This window comes from Mustela lutreola, chromosome 5, assembly GCF_030435805.1.
Source record: "Mustela lutreola isolate mMusLut2 chromosome 5, mMusLut2.pri, whole genome shotgun sequence".
NCBI classification, from domain to species: domain Eukaryota; kingdom Metazoa; phylum Chordata; class Mammalia; order Carnivora; family Mustelidae; genus Mustela; species Mustela lutreola.
The window spans coordinates 173,977,000-173,993,273 of NC_081294.1; positions in this window are offsets into that span (position 1 = coordinate 173,977,000).

Here is a 16,274-nt window from a genome sequence, read left to right on the forward strand (position 1 = left end):
GTCCTGTAGAGGAATCTTTGCAGTTGGGAGCTTCTCAAAACTCCCATCGTGGGTAAACCCCCATGGCCTCGTGATGCACCCCCCCTTCAAGAAGGGGACTTCAGGGACAGAATGTCCAACCTGAGCGATCGTCTGATCCTCGCCCTGACTTCAGGTGCACGAGATCTCGATTCAGGTCTCACCCAGAAACATAGGCATAGCTTGGGTTCTCAGACTTCCGTCCTCAGACTACTGGCCCACGAGCCCTCCAGTTTGGCAATCCAGAACTACAATGCAGCACTCTGCCTGCCCTCCAGAAGAAATACATTGCCCTCTGGGGCTACCCAGAAACCCCAAATGAGGATCAACCTGCACGGCGTACGGCTGTACCCGAAATATATAGGCTGACCTGGGCACTAATGCCCTTTCTGACACAGCCTGAGCCTGGACCTCCTGGCCCCACCCAGACAGCTTGCCGCACTCTGAGCACATCGGACCCCTCATGGCCTTAGGTCGTCATCCCTTGTCAACCTCGGTTTTCAGGATTCAGAACCCAGACCTTATCTCCAATCACGGCCCGGGTTTGAAAATGATGCAGAAATCAGAACTCTTTCCCCATGGCAAGAAACCTTGTGGTTGGCATGTTGTCCAAGGTTCAGTCACGTTGAACCCAGTGTGGCCCATGATGCCCCGCCCATGCTTGCGGGCCACATTGGTCACAAACACACATTGTGACCCTCAGCCTGAGCCCAGTCCTCTGGTATGGCCTCTCAGTGGCTGGATGGAGAGACAGCATATTGGGCTTGTCTTGCCCCTAGGCCCCTATTTTTAACCATAGTTCGGGTTGTCCCTTCACTGTTCCCCAGGGCTCTGCTTTGGAATTCCTCTTTTGCTGGTACACCTGAGGTAACAAACCTGAAAGGAGTTCTCCCATCCCACCGATTCACGAAAAACAATTGGGATCGGGCCAAATCCACAGAGAGCAAGATTCGTCCATGGCCCATGAGGCCTCCCCAACATTCCACGGCCATCGCTGACACAAAATCCAGAGACAAAAGCCTGAGTACGTGCTTCAGACTCGCTCATTCTTCATATCCTGAAGAGTTCTTCAGATAAGAACCTACACGGCACTCGAAGGCACTCAAAATATATAGTCTAACCTGGGCACTAATGCACTGTCGGAGAACCTGAGCCCGGACCTCGTGACCAACACCCAGACAGCTGACCGCACACTGAGCACATCAGACCCGCCATGGCCTTAGGTCATCATCTCTTCCCTACCTCAGTTTTCAGGCTTCAGAACCTAGACCTTATCTCCAATCACTGCCCAGGGGTGACTGTGATGCAGAAATCAGAACTCTTCCTTACCCATGGCAAGACACCTTGTGGTTGGCATGTTGTCCAACGTTCAGTGTAGGAGAAACCAGCTTGCAGCCTGAGGACCCGCCCATTCTTGAGTGGGACGAGGGCATAAACACGCAATTTGACCCTCAGCGTGAGTCCTGTCCTCTAGTACGTCCTATCAGTGGCTGGACCATTAGATGTCATAATGGGCTTGACATGCCACTAGGCCCCAATTTTTTTTTTATTTATGATAAACATATATTTTTATCCCCAAGGGTACGGGTCTGCGAATCACCAGGTCCACACACATCACAGCACTCACCAAATCACATACCCTCCTCAATGTCCACAATCCCACCCCCTTCTCCCAAACCCCATCCCCCCGGCAACCCTCAGTTTGCTCTGTGAGACTAAAAGTGACTTATGGTTTGTCTCAATTTTTAACCAGATTTCTGGTTGTCCAGTCGCCCCTCCCCAGGGCTCTACTCTGGAATCCCTCATTTGGTGGGACACCTGGGGTTGAAAAACAAAACAAAACAAATCAAAAACAATAGAACAACGGACTTCTTCCATCCCACAGAATGACCCCAAACTCTTTGGACGGGGCCAAACCCCCAGAGAGTAAGACTCGGCCATTTCCCATGAAGTCACCCGGAAATTTCACGACCATCAGTGACACGATATCCAGAGACAAAAACTTGAGCAAGAGCCTCACACTCGCCCTTTTTTCATATCCCGAAGAATTCTCCTCATGGTCTGTAGATCAGTCCTGCCATACCTATGACCCGAAACATAAGCCGAGTTTGTGTTTTCAGACAACTGTCCAAACAGCCCTGGCCTACACACCCTACAGGCTCAGGCCCCTGGAGCCAAACCTGACGACTGTGCTTGCCCTCTTGAAGGGAAATGTATCTGCCCATTCCAATGTCCACAACCCTCCTAAGAGTATAAACCTCCAAAGTCCCTGAGGCCATCCCAATAATTGTGGCTTCCCAGGACAAATGAGGCAATCTGGGCCCATCTGAGCACCTACCGGCACTCAGACCCATAGACTGATATGCCCAGAGGTAAAAAGGAACGAACAGGCCCCTAGGCACTATCGGATTCATTGCTTTTTTTTCCAGGCATCTCTCCTCAGAGGCCTGGATTTCAACAAGAGCATATGGCTGTTTCTTGAATCACCCATAGGAACAAATCTCATCTACACTTCGGAAACTTGCACGATGTAGCTATGTGAAAGCCACTCTATAGGAGAACCCTTCAGGGCCCCAGTGCCACCACTTCATTCCAAGGTCTCCATAGACACAAAATCATATTAGGACACATCCACGGGAGAGTCCATTTCAACTCAGCCTCCTCGGTTGCTCCCCCAGATCCAGCAGATCTAACCTGTCTTTTTGCTTGTAGACAATTGGAATGCGAGGTGTGCTACCCAGCCATCCATCCTTAGAACCCTGCTCGGAATCGTTGTCCTGGAGCCAACCAACAGGTCTCAATTGTCCTGGAGAAGATTCCTTGCAGTGGGGAGCTTCTCACAACTCCCATCGTGGGAAAACCCCCATGGCCTCGTGATCCACCCCCCCTTCAAGAAGGGGCAATCAGGTACAGACTGTCCAACCTGAGCGATCGTCTGATCCTCGCCATGACTTCAGATGCACGAATCTCGATTCAGGTCTGTAGATTGTGCCTGCCATATCCTCACCCAGAAACCTAGGCCTAGCTTGGGTTCTCAGACATCTGTCCTCAGACTACTGGCCCACAACCCCTCCAGTTTGGCAATCCCCATCCACAATGCAGCACTCTGCCTGCCCTCCAGAAGAAAACATTGCCCTCTGGGGCTACCCATAAACCCCAAATGAGGATCAACCTGCACGCCATTCGGCTGTACCCCAAATATATAGGCTGACATGGGCACTAATGCTCTTTCTGACATAGCCTGATCCTGGACCTCCTGGACCCACCCAGACAGCTGGCCGCACACTGAGCACATCGGACCCGCCATGGCCTTAGGTCGTCATCTCTTCTCAAACTCGGTTTTCAGGCTTCAGAACCTAGACCTTATCATCAATCATGGCCCGGGTTTGAAAATGATGCAGAAATCAGAACTCTTTCCCCATGGCAAGAAACCTTGTGGTTGGCATGTTGTCCAAGATTCAGTGTAGTTGAAACCAGTGTGGCGCATGAGGCCCCGCCCATGCTTGCGGGCCACATTGATCACAAACCCATATCGTGACCCTCAGCCTGAGCCCAGTCCTCAGGTAAGGCCTCTCAGTGGCTGGATGGAAAGACAGCATATTGGGCTTGCCATGCCCCTAGGCCTGAATTTTTAACCAACTTCGGGTTGTCCCTTCACTCTTCCCCATTGCTCTGCTTTGATTTCCTCTTTTGGTGGGACACCTGAGGTAACAAACCTGAAAGGAGTCCTTCCATCCCACAGATTGACGAGAAACAATTGGGATCGGGCCAAGTCCACAGATAGCAAGATTCGTCCATGGCCCATGAGGCCTCCCCAACATTCCTCGGCCAACCCTGATACAAAATCCAGAGACAAAAGCCTGAGCACGCGCCTCAGACTCGCTCATTCTTTATATCCTGAAGAGTTCTTCAGATAAGAACCTACACGGAACTCGAATGCACACAAAATATATAGTCTAACCTGGGCACTAATGAAATGTCTGACAACCAGAGCCCGGACCTCGTGACCAACATCCAGACAGCTGACCGCACACTGAGCACATCAGACCCGCCATGGCCTTAGGTCATCATCTCTTCCCTACCTCAGTTTTCAGGCTTCAGAACCTAGACCTTATCTCCAATCACTGCCCAGCGGTGACTGTGAGGCAGAAATCAGAACTCTTCCTTACCCAAGGCAAGAAGCCTTGTGGTAGGAAAGTTGTCCAACGATCAGTGTAGGAGAAACCAGCATTCACCCTGAGGCCCTGCCCATTCTTGAGTGCGACGAGGGCATAAAACGCATTGTGACCCTCAGCGGGAGTCCTGTCCTCTAGTATGTCCTCTCAGTGGCTGGAACATTAGATGTCATAATGGGCTTGACATGTCCCTAGGCCCCAATTTTTAACCAGATTTCTGGTTGTCCACTCGCCCCTCCCCAGGGCTTTACTCTGGAATCCCTCATTTGGTGGGACACCTGAGGTTAAAAAACAAAAAAAACAAAACTACAACAACAAAAAAAAAACGGTCTTCTTCCGTCCCACAGAATGACCTCAAACTCTTTGGACAAGGCCAAACCCCAGAGAATAAGAATGATCCATTTCCCATGAAGTCACCCGGGAATTTCACGACCATGATTGACACGATATCCAGAGACAAAAACTTGAGCGCGAGCCTCACACTCGCCCTTTTTTCATATCCTGAAGAGTTCTCCTCATCGTCTGTAGATCAGTCCTGCCATACCTATGACCCGAAACATAAGCCAAGTTTGTGTTTTCAGACAACTGTCCAAACAGCCCTGGCCTAAACACCCTACAGGTTCAGGCCCCTGGAGCCAATCTGAGGACTGTACTTGCCCTCTCCGAGGGAATTCTGTGTGCCCATTGCAATGGCCACAACCCTACTAATAGAATAAACCTCCAAAGTCCCTGAGGCCATCCCAATATTTGTGGCTTCCCAGGACAAACAGGAGTAATCTGAGCCTACCTGAGAACCTACCTGCACTCAGACCCGTAGACTGATGTCCCCAGAGGTAAAAAGAAACGAACAGACCCCTAGGCACTAATCAGATCTATTGCTTTGGTTCCCAGGCATCTCTCCTCAGAGGCCTGGATTTCAATACCAGCATATGGCTGTTTCTTGACTCACACATCAGTACAAATCTCATCTACACATGGGAAACTTGCACGTGGGAGCTGTGTCAAAGCCTCTGTTTAGGAGAACCCTTCAGGGCCCCAGTGCCACCGCTTCATTCCAAGGTCTCCATAGACACAAAAACACATTAGGACACATCCACGGGAGAGTCCATTTCAACTGAGCGTATTCGGTTCCTCCGCGAGATCCAGCATATCTAACTTGTCTTGTTGCTAGGAGACAATTGGAATGTGAGGTGGCCTACCCCGCCATCCATCCTTAAAACCCTGCTCAGAATCGTTGGACTGGAGCCAACCAACAGGTCTCAATTGTCCTACAGAAGAATCTTTGCAGTTGGGAGCTTCTCAGAACTCCCATCGTGAGAGAACCCCCATGGCCTCATCATCCCCCCCCTTCATAAAGGGGCCATCAGGGACATAAGGTCCAACCTGAGCGATCGTCTGATCCTCACCCTGACTTCAGATGCACGAGATCTCGATTCAGGTCTGTAGATTGTGCCTGCCATGTCCTCACCCAGAAACCTAAGCCTAGCTTGTGTCCTCAGACTTCTGTCCACAGACTACTGGCTCACAAGCCCTCCAGTTTGACAATCCAGAACTACAATGCAGCACTCTAACTGCCCTGCAGAAGAAATACATTGCCATCTGGGGCTACATAGAAACCGCAAATGAAGATCAACCTGCATGTCACTTGGATATACCAAAAATATATAGGATGACCTGGGCAATAATGCCCTTTCTGACATAGCCTGAGCCTGGACATCCTAGGCCCAGCTAGACAGCTGCCTACAAACTGAGAACATCAGACCCTCCATGGCCTTAGGTCGTTATCCCTTCCCAACCTCAGTTTTCAGGCTTCAGAACCTAGACCTTATCTCCAAACACTGCCCAGGTTTAAAAATGATGCAGAAATCAGAACTCCTTCCCAATGGCACGAAAACTTGTGGTTGACTTGTTGTCCAACGTTCAGTATAGTGGAAACCAGTGTGTCCCTTGAGGCCCCGCCATTGCTCGCGGGCCAGATAGGTAGGAAACACACATTGTGACCCTCAGCCTTAGCCCAGTCCTCAGGTAAGGCCTCTCAGTGGCTGGATGAAGAGACAGCATATTGGGCTTGCCATGCCCCAAGGCCCCAATTTTTAACCATAGTTTGTGTTGACCCTTCACTCTTCCCCAGGGCTCTGCTTTGGAATTCCTCTTTTGGTGGGACACTTGATGTAACAACCCTGAAAGGAGTACTCCATCCAACAGATTGACGAAAAAGAATTAGGATCGGGCCAAATCCACAGAGAGGAAGTTTCGTCCATGGCCCATGTGGCCTCCTCGACATTCCACGGCCATCGCTGAAAAAAAATCCAGAGACAAAAGCCTAAGCAAGCGCCTCAGACTCGCACTATCTTCATATCCTGAAGATGTCTTCTCATGGTTTGTAGATCGGGCCTGCCAAACCTACGTCCCCAAACATAAGCTGAGTTTGTGTTTTCAGACTTCTGTCCTCCAAGTCCTGGGCCACACACTCTCCAGGCTGGGGACCCTGGAGCCACACATTAGGACTGTGCCTACCCAATCCATGGGAATTCTGCCCATTCCATTGTCCAAAATCGTACAAATTAGGAGAACCCTCCAAAGTCCCTGAGACCATCCCAATAGAATAGGTCGCCCAGGACAAAAAAGGGCCGTCTGACACCAGCTGAGCATCTACCTCCACTCATACCCTAGATGGATGTCCCCAGAGAAGAAGATTGAACCAGACAGGACCCTAGGCCAAAATCGGATCCATTGCTTTGGTTTACAGGCATGTCTCCTCAAAACCCTGGATTCCAATACCAGCATTGGGGTTTTCCTGAGGCACCCATCAGAACAAACCTCGTCTCCATAAGGAAACTTGTGCATGGGAGCTATGTCAAAAGCTTAGGAGAATACTTCAGGGTCCCGGTGCCACCGCCCCATTCCAAGGCCCTCATGGACACAAACACACATTAGACCCATCCTCAGGAAAGTCCATTTCAACTCAGACACCCCGGTTGCTCCCGCAGAGCCATCAGATCTAAGCTGTCTTGTCGCTAGGAGACAATTGGAATGGGAGGCGGGCTTCCCAGGCATCCATCCTCGAACGTTGGTCTGGACTCATCCATATGGGATGTCCTGGAGCTGTCCAACAGGACTCAATTGTCCCGCAGAAGGAATCCTAGGAAGGGGCATCCCACCACTCCCAACGTGGGAAAACCTCCACAGCCTCGAGATTCGTCTCCCTTTATGAAGCGGCTGTCATGAACAGAAAATCCAAGCTGAGCCAACGTCTGATCCTCGCTCTGACTTCAGATGCATGCGATGTTGCTTCAGATCTTCAGGGGGTACATGCTGTGCCCTCGCCCTGAAACCCAAGTCTAGCTGTCCCTAGGCCCCAATATTATCCAGCTTTCTGGTTGTCTAATCGCCCCTCCCCAGGGCTCTACTCTGGAATCCCTCATTTGGTGGGACAACTGAGTTTGAAAAACAAAACAAAACAAATCAACAACAAAAAACGGACTTCTTCCATCCCACAGAATGACCCCAAACTCTTTGGACTGGGCCAAACCCCCAGGGAGTAAGACTCGTCCATTTCCCATGAAGTCACCCGGAAATTTCATGACCATGAATGGCACGATATCCAGAGATAAATACTTGAGCAAGAGCCTCACACTCGCCCTTTTTCATATTCCGAAGAGTTCTCCTCATGTTCTGTAGATCAGTCCTGCCATACCTATGACCCGAAGCATAAGCCGAGTTTGTGTTTTCAGACAACTGTCCAAACAGCCCTGGCCTACATAGCCTACAGGCTTAGGCCCCTGGAGCCAATGTGAGGACTGTACTTGCCCTCTCCAAGGGAATTCTGTGTGCCCATTCCAATGGCCACAACCCTACTAATAGGATAAACCTCCAAAGTCCCTGAGGCCATCCCAATAGTGGTGGCTTCCCAGGACAAAAAGGAGCAATCTGAGCCCATCTGAGAACCTACCTGCACTCAGACTTGTAGACTGATATCCCCAGAGGTTAAAAGGAACGAACAGGCCCCTAGGCCCTAATCGGATCCATTGCTTTGGTTTCCAGGCATCTCTCCTCAGAGGACTGGATTTCAATACCAGCATATGGCTGTTTCTTGATTGACCCATCAGAACAAATCCCATATACACATGGGAAACTTGCACGATGTGTAGAGCGATGTCAAAGCCTCTGTTTAGGAGAACCCTTCATGGCCCCAGTGCCTCCGCGTCATTCCAAAGTATCCATAGACACAAAAACACATTAGGACCCATCCACAGGTGAGTCCATTTCAACTCAGCGTATTCGGTTGCTCCGCGAGAACCAGAGATCCAACTTGTCTTGTTGCTAGGAGACAATTGGAATGCGAGGTGGCCTACCCCACCATCCATCCTTAGAACCCTGCTCGGAATCATTAGCCTGGAGCAAACCAACAGGTCTCAATTGTCCTGCAGAAGAATCTTTGCAGTTGGGAGCTTCTCACAACTACCATAGTGAGAAAACACCCATGGCCTCGTGATCCCTCCCCCCTTCATGAAGGGGCCCTCAGGGACATAAGGTCCAACTTGGGCGATCTTCTGATCCTCACCCTAACTTCAGATGCACGAGATCTCGGTTCAGGTCTGTAGATTGTGCCTGCCATGTCCTCACCCAGAATCCTAAGCCTAGCTTGTGTCCTCAGACTTCCATCCTCAGAATAATAGCCCACAAGCCCTCCAGTTTGGCAATCCAGAATTATAATGCAGCACTCTGCCTGCCCTCCAGAAGAAAATCATTGCCTTCTGGGGCTACCCAGAAACCCCAAATGAAGATCAACCTGCACGCCACTTGGCTGTACCCAAAATATATAGGCTGACCTGCGCAATAATGCCCTTTCTGACAGAGGCTAAGCCTGGACCTCCTGGCCCCACCCATACAGCTGGCCGCTCACTGAGCACATCGGACCAGCCATTGCCTTAGGTCGTTATCTCTTCCCAGCCTCGGTTTTCAGGATTTAGAACCTAGACCTTATCTCCAATCACTGCCCATGTTTGAAAATGATGCAGAAATCAGAACTACTTCCCGATGGCAGGAAACCTTGTGGTAGGCTTGTTGTATAATGTTCCGTGTAGTGGATACTTGTGTGTCCGATGAGGCCCCGCTATTGCTCGTGGGCCACATAGGTAGCAAACACATATTGTGACCCTCAGCCTTAGCCCAGTCCTCATGTAAGGCCTCTCAGTGGCTGGAAGAAGAGACAGCATATTGGGCTTGCCATGCCCCTAGGCCCCAATTTTTAACCATAGTTCGGGTTGTCCCTTCACTCTTCCCCAGGGCTCTGCTGTGGAACTCCCCTTTTGGTGGGACACCTGAGGTAACAACCCTGAAGGGAATACTCCATCCAACAGATTGACGAAAAACAATTGGGATCGGGCCAAGTCCACAGAGAGCAAGATTCGTCCATGGCCCATGAGGCCTCCCCGACATTCCACGGCCATCGCTGATACAAAATCCAGAGACAAAAGCCTGAGCAAGCGCCTCAGAATCGCACTATCTTCATATCCTGAAGATGTCTTCTCATGGTTTTTAGATCGGGCCTGCCATAGCTATGTCCCCAAACATAAGCTGAGTTTGTGTTTTCAGACTTCTGTCCTCCAAGTCCTGGGCCACACACCATCCAGGCTGGGGACCCTGGAGCCACACATTAGGACTGTGCCTACCCTATCCATGGGAATTCTGCCCATTCCATTGTCCAAAATCGTACAAATTAGGAGAACCCTCCAAAGTCCCTGAGGCCATCCCAATAGTATAGGTCGCCCGGGACAAAAAAGGGCCGTCTGACACCAGCTGAGCATCTACCTCCACTCATACCCTAGATGGATGTCCCCAGAGAAGAAGATTGAACCAGACAGGACCCTAGGCCAAAATCGGATCCATTGCTTTGGGTTACAGGCATGTCTCCTCAAAACCCTGGATTCCAATACCAGCATTGGGGTTTTCCTGAGGCACCCATCAGAACAAACCTCGTCTCCACAAGGAAACTTGTGCATGGGAGCTATGTCAAAAGCTTAGGAGAATACTTCAGGGTCCCGGTGCCACCGCCCCATTCCAAGGCCCTCATGGACACAAACACACATTAGACCCATCCTCAGGAAAGTCCATTTCAACTCAGCCACCCCGGTTGCTCCCGCAGAGCCATCAGATCTAAACTGTCTTGTCGCTAGGAGACCATTGGAATGCGAGGCGGGCTTCCCAGGCATCCATCCTCGAACGTTGGTCTGGACTCATCCATATGGGATGTCCAGGAGCTGTCCAAACAGGTCTCAATTGTCCCGCAGAAGGAATCCTAGGAGGGGGCATCCCACCACTCCCAACGTGGGAAAACCTCCACGGCCTCGAGATTCGGCTCCCTTCATGAAGGGGCCGTCATGAACAGAAAATCCAAGCTGAGCCAACGTCTGATCCTCGCTCTGACTTCAGATGCATGAGATATTGCTTCAGATCTTCAGGAGGTACATGCCGTGACTTCGCCCTGAATCCCAAGTCTAGCTTGTGTTCTCAGACTTCCGTCCTCACACTCCGGCCCCGAAGCCCACAAGTTTGGCAATTCCGGACCATCATTGCAGCTCTCTGCCTGCCCTCTAGAAACAAAATATTGCCTAATGAGGTGCCCGGGCACATTAAATGAGAATAAACCTACATGGCACTCGAATGTACCCAAATTATATAGTCTAACCTGGGCAGTAATGCACTGTCACACAACCTGAGCCAGAACCTCCTGAGCAACACCCAGACAGCTGACCGCACCCTGAGCCCATAAGACCCGCCGTGGCCTTAGGTCATCATCTCTTCCCTACCTAAGTTTTCAGGCTTCAGAAGCTAGACCTTATCTCCAATCACTGCCCAGGGGTGAGTGTGATGCAGAAATCAGAACTCCTCTTTATCCACGGCAAGAAACCTTGTGGTTGCCATGTTGTCCAAGGATCAGTGTAGGAGAAACCAGCATTCACCCTGAGGTCTCGCCCATTCTTGAGTGCGACAAGGACATAAACACGCATTGTGACCCTCAGCATGAGTCGGGTCCTCTAGTAAGTCCTCTCAGTGGCTAGACCATTAGATGTCATAATGGCTTGACATGTCCCTAGGCCCCAAGTTTAAAACAGATTTCTGGTTGTCTAATCGCCCCTCCCCAGGGCTCTACTCTGGAATCCCTCATTTGGTGGGACAACTGAGTTTGAAAAACAAAACAAAACAAAACAACAACAACAACAAAAAACGGACTTCTTCCATCCCACAGAATGACCTCAAACTCTCTGGACGGGGCCAAACCCCCAGAGAGTAAGACTCGCCCATTTCCCATGAAGTCACCTGGATATTTCATGACCATGAATGGAACGATATCCAGAGATAAAAACTTGAGCAAGAGCCTCACACTCGGCCTTTTTTCATATCCCGAAGAGTTCTCCTCATGTTCTGTAGATCAGTCCTGCCATACCTATGACCCGAAACATAAGCCGAGTTTGTGTTTTCAGACAACTGTCCAAACAGCCCAGGCCTACACACCCTACAGGCTCAGGCCCCTGAAGCCAACCTGAGGACTGTACTTGCCCTCTCCAAGGGAATTCTGTGTGCCCATTCCAATGGCCACAACCCTACTAATAGGATAAACCTCCAAAGTCCCTGAGGCCATCCCAATAGTGGTGGCTTCCCAGGACAAACAGGAGCAGGAGCAATCTGAGCCCATCTGACAACCTACCTGCACTCAGACTCCTAGACTGATATCCCCAGAGGTAAAAAGGAACGAACAGGCCCCTAGGCCCTAATCGGATCCATTGCTTTGGTTTCCAGGCATCTTCCACAGAGGCCTGGATTTCAGTACCAGCATTTGGCTGTTTCTTGGCTCACCCATCAGAACAAAACTCATCTACACATGGGAAACTTGCACGTGGGAGGTGTGTCAAAGCCTCTTTTTAGGAGAACCCTTCAGGGCCCCAGTGCCACCGCTTCATTCCAAGGTCTCCATAGACACAAAATCATATTAGACACATCCACGGGGAGAGTCCAGTTCAACTCAGCATATTCGGTTGCCCCGCGAGATCCAGCAGATCTAACTTGTCTTGTTGCTAGGAGACAAAAGGAAGGCGAGGTGCCCTACCCCGCCATCCATCCTTAGAACCCTGCTCGGAATCATTGGCCTGGAGCCAACCAACAGGTCTCAATTGTCCTGCAGAAGAACCTTTGCAGTTGTGAGCTTCTCACAACTCCCATGGTGAGAAACCCCCCTGGCCTCGTGATCCCCCCCCCTTCATGAAGGGGCCATCAGGGACATAAGGTCTAACCTGAGAAATAGTCTGATCCTCACCCTGACTTCAGATGCACGAGATCTCGATTCAGGTCTGTATATTGTGCCTGCCATGTCCTCACCCAGAAACCTAAGCCTAGCTTGTGTTCTCAGACTTCCGTCCTCAGACTAATGGCCCACAAGCCCTCCAGTTTGGCAATCCAGAATTACAATGCAGCACTTAGCTTGCCCTCCAGAAGAAAAACATTGCCCTCTGGCGCTAACCAGAAACCCCAAATGAAGATCAACCTGCACGCCACTTGGCTGAACCCAAAATATATAGGCTGACCTGGGCACTAATGCCCTTTCTGACAGAGCCTGAGCCTGGAACTCCTGGCACCACCCAGACAGCTTGCCGCTCACTGAGCACATCGGACCAGCCATTGCCTTAGGATGTTATATCTTCCCAAACTCGGTTTTCAGGATTCAGATCCTAGACCTTATCTCCAATCACTGCCCAGGTTTGAAAATGATGCAGAAATCAGAACTCCTTCCCGATGGCAAGAAACCTTGTGGTTGGCTTGTTGTCCAACGTTCAGTGTAGTGGAAACCTGTTTGTCCGATGAGGCCCCGCCATTGCTCGCGGGCCACATAGGTGGCAAACTCACATTGTGACCCTCAGCCTGAGCCCAGTCCTCATGTAAGGCCTCTCAGTGGCTGGATGGAGAGACAGAATATTTGGCTTGCCATGCCCCTAGGCCCCAATTTTTAACCATAGTTCGGGTTGTCCCTTCACTCTTCCCCAGGGCTCTGCTTTGGAACTCCTCTTTTGGTGGGACACCTGAGGTAACAACCCTGAAGGGAATACTCCATCCAACAGATTGACGAAAAACAATTGGGATCGGGCCAAGTCCACAGAGAGCAAGATTCGTCCATGGCCCATGAGGCCTCCCCGACATTCCACGGCCATCGCTGATACAAAATCCAGAGACAAAAGCCTGAGCAAGCGCCTCAGAATCGCACTATCTTCATATCCTGAAGATGTCTTCTCATGGTTTTTAGATCGGGCCTGCCATAGCTACGTCCCCTAACATAAGCTGAGTTTGTGTTTTCAGACTTCTGTCCTCCAAGTCCTGGGCCACACACCATCCAGGCTGGGGACCCTGGAGCCACACATTAGGACTGTGCCTACCCTATCCATGGGAATTCTGCCCATTCCATTGTCCAAAATCGTACAAATTAGGAGAACCCTCCAAAGTCCCTGAGGCCATCCCAATAGTATAGGTCGCCCGGGACAAAAAAGGGCCGTCTGACACCAGCTGAGCATCTACCTCCACTCATACCCTAGATGGATGTCCCCAGAGAAGAAGATTGAACCAGACAGGACCCTAGGCCAAAATCGGATCCATTGCTTTGGTTTACAGGCATGTCTCCTCAAAACCCTGGATTCCAATACCAGCATTGGGGTTTTCCTGAGGCACCCATCAGAACAAACCTCGTCTCCACAAGGAAACTTGTGCATGGGAGCTATGTCAAAAGCTTAGGAGAATACTTCAGGGTCCCGGTGCCACCGCCCCATTCCAAGGCCCTCATGGACACAAACACACATTAGACCCATCCTCAGGAAAGTCCATTTCAACTCAGCCACCCCGGTTGCTCCCGCAGAGCCATCAGATCTAAACTGTCTTGTCGCTAGGAGACCATTGGAATGCGAGGCGGGCTTCCCAGGCATCCATCCTCGAACGTTGGTCTGGACTCATCCATATGGGATGTCCAGGAGCTGTCCAAACAGGTCTCAATTGTCCCGCAGAAGGAATCCTAGGAGGGGGCATCCCACCACTCCCAACGTGGGAAAACCTCCGCGGCCTCGAGATTCGGCTCCCTTCATGAAGGGGCCGTCATGAACAGAAAATCCAAGCTGAGCCAACGTCTGATCCTCGCTCTGACTTCAGATGCATGAGATATTGCTTCAGATCTTCAGGAGGTACATGCCGTGACTTCGCCCTGAATCCCAAGTCTAGCTTGTGTTCTCAGACTTCCGTCCTCACACTCCGGCCCCGAAGCCCACAAGTTTGGCAATTCCGGACCATCATTGCAGCTCTCTGCCTGCCCTCTAGAAACAAAATATTGCCTAATGAGGTGCCCGGGCACATTAAATGAGAATAAACCTACATGGCACTCGAATGTACCCAAATTATATAGTCTAACCTGGGCAGTAATGCACTGTCACACAACCTGAGCCAGAACCTCCTGAGCAACACCCAGACAGCTGACCGCACCCTGAGCCCATAAGACCCGCCGTGGCCTTAGGTCATCATCTCTTCCCTACCTAAGTTTTCAGGCTTCAGAAGCTAGACCTTATCTCCAATCACTGCCCAGGGGTGAGTGTGATGCAGAAATCAGAACTCCTCTTTATCCACGGCAAGAAACCTTGTGGTTGCCATGTTGTCCAAGGATCAGTGTAGGAGAAACCAGCATTCACCCTGAGGTCCCGCCCATTCTTGAGTGCGACAAGGACATAAACACGCATTGTGACCCTCAGCATGAGTCGGGTCCTCTAGTAAGTCCTCTCAGTGGCTAGACCATTAGATGTCATAATGGCTTGACATGTCCCTAGGCCCCAAATTTAAACCAGATTTCTGGTTGTCCAATCGCCCCTCCCCAGGGCTCTACTCTGGAATCCCTCATTTGGTGGGACAACTGAGTTTGAAAAACAAAACAAAACAAAACAACAACAACAACAAAAAACGGACTTCTTCCATCCCACAGAATGACCTCAAACTCTCTGGACGGGGCCAAACCCCCAGAGAGTAAGACTCGCCCATTTCCCATGAAGTCACCTGGATATTTCATGACCATGAATGGAACGATATCCAGAGATAAAAACTTGAGCAAGAGCCTCACACTCGGCCTTTTTTCATATCCCGAAGAGTTCTCCTCATGTTCTGTAGATCAGTCCTGCCATACCTATGACCCGAAACATAAGCCGAGTTTGTGTTTTCAGACAACTGTCCAAACAGCCCAGGCCTACACACCCTACAGGCTCAGGCCCCTGAAGCCAACCTGAGGACTGTACTTGCCCTCTCCAAGGGAATTCTGTGTGCCCATTCCAATGGCCACAACCCTACTAATAGGATAAACCTCCAAAGTCCCTGTGGCCATCCCAATAGTGGTGGCTTCCCAGGACAAACAGGAGCAGGAGCAATCTGAGCCCATCTGACAACCTACCTGCACTCAGACTCCTAGACTGATATCGCCAGAGGTAAAAAGGAACGAACAGGCCCCTAGGCCCTAATCGGATCCATTGCTTTGGTTTCCAGGCATCTTCCACAGAGGCCTGGATTTCAGTACCAGCATTTGGCTGTTTCTTGGCTCACCCATCAGAACAAAACTCATCTACACATGGGAAACTTGCACGTGGGAGGTGTGTCAAAGCCTCTTTTTAGGAGAACCCTTCAGGGCCCCAGTGCCACCGCTTCATTCCAAGGTCTCCATAGACACAAAATCATATTAGACACATCCACGGGGAGAGTCCAGTTCAACTCAGCATATTCGGTTGCCCCGCGAGATCCAGCAGATCTAACTTGTCTTGTTGCTAGGAGACAAAAGGAAGGCGAGGTGCCCTACCCCGACATCCATCCTTAGAACCCTGCTCGGAATCATTGGCCTGGAGCCAACCAACAGGTCTCAATTGTCCTGCAGAAGAACCTTTGCAGTTGTGAGCTTCTCACAACTCCCATGGTGAGAAACCCCCCTGGCCTCGTGATCCCCCCCCCTTCATGAAGGGGCCATCAGGGACATAAGGTCTAACCTGAGAAATAGTCTGATCCTCACCCTGACTTCAG